Source organism: Anoplophora glabripennis, unplaced genomic scaffold, assembly GCF_000390285.2.
Source record: "Anoplophora glabripennis isolate ALB-LARVAE unplaced genomic scaffold, Agla_2.0 scaffold265, whole genome shotgun sequence".
NCBI classification, from domain to species: Eukaryota; Metazoa; Arthropoda; class Insecta; order Coleoptera; family Cerambycidae; genus Anoplophora; species Anoplophora glabripennis.
Window position 1 is genome coordinate 279,249 of NW_019416597.1, and position 1,050 is coordinate 280,298.

Below are 1,050 nucleotides of genomic sequence, written 5' to 3' on the forward strand. Positions count from 1 at the left end.
GGGGCCTAGCCTGGTCCACTATATAATTCTTTTTATTGCAGTCTCCTTAGGCATACAAAATTATTTTCAGAATAAATTGTGCATCCCAGATTTTGTGAAAAAGAAAAATAAGTGTATCAAGAGTAGCGACTATAAATCAGATAAGAGTACGCTATTAATTTTGATATCAAAGCAAACTTGTATGAAAAAAATCGAATAATTTTTAGTAATAACAAACATTTTTATATATTAAGGTATACACTATTTTTTTATAATTTGTTATTTCTAAAAATATCGAGTAATGTACGTGTTGCAGCATACTGCATATTACTCTATTTTTTAATTAACAATTTTGTGTTTATAACAGTAAAAATTTATTGAAAAATGTTGAAAATAAAATAAAAAATGTACCTGAACATAAAAACATTCCCTACTTTTTTAAAAACATATTATATAAATTTATTATAAATGCACAGTTTCAATCATTCAATGTGCCAACTTAATTTTCTAGTCACACTGAGATAGCATGTTTTTACTTTAAGATCTGAGTTAGCATGTTTTCCAAGCTTAATTTGAGATAGCGTGTTATCCAACTGAAATTTGAGATAGCATGTTTTCCAACCGAAATCTGAGCAAGCATGTTTTCGTACTAAAGTGTCGATATATGCTTTATCCATATTAGGCATAAACTCTATTCGCTACATCAAACCTAGAATTTACATAATGACATATTAAAAGAAATATTTATTACTCGCAAGGTATTTGACAGAGAACCAACCAACTATATCACCGACATGTAAAGGGCCTCATCTAGCGGTGGGTAGATAACTATACAAAAAACTACTAAGATTACTACTTCAGTAAGAGCAAGTTTCCTAAAGACAGTCTTAGCGAAGTTTCAGTTATTCTTTAAAAGAAAACAAAGTATATTTACAATAATTTACGCCGTTCTAGCAGTTAACTAAATATAGATGAACAGATTGAAAAGGGGTGCTTTAAAGCAAGTGTTGAAAGAACAAACAAAATAAGTTTTCTATAGACCGTGAATCTACTACACTTATGGTGTAATGT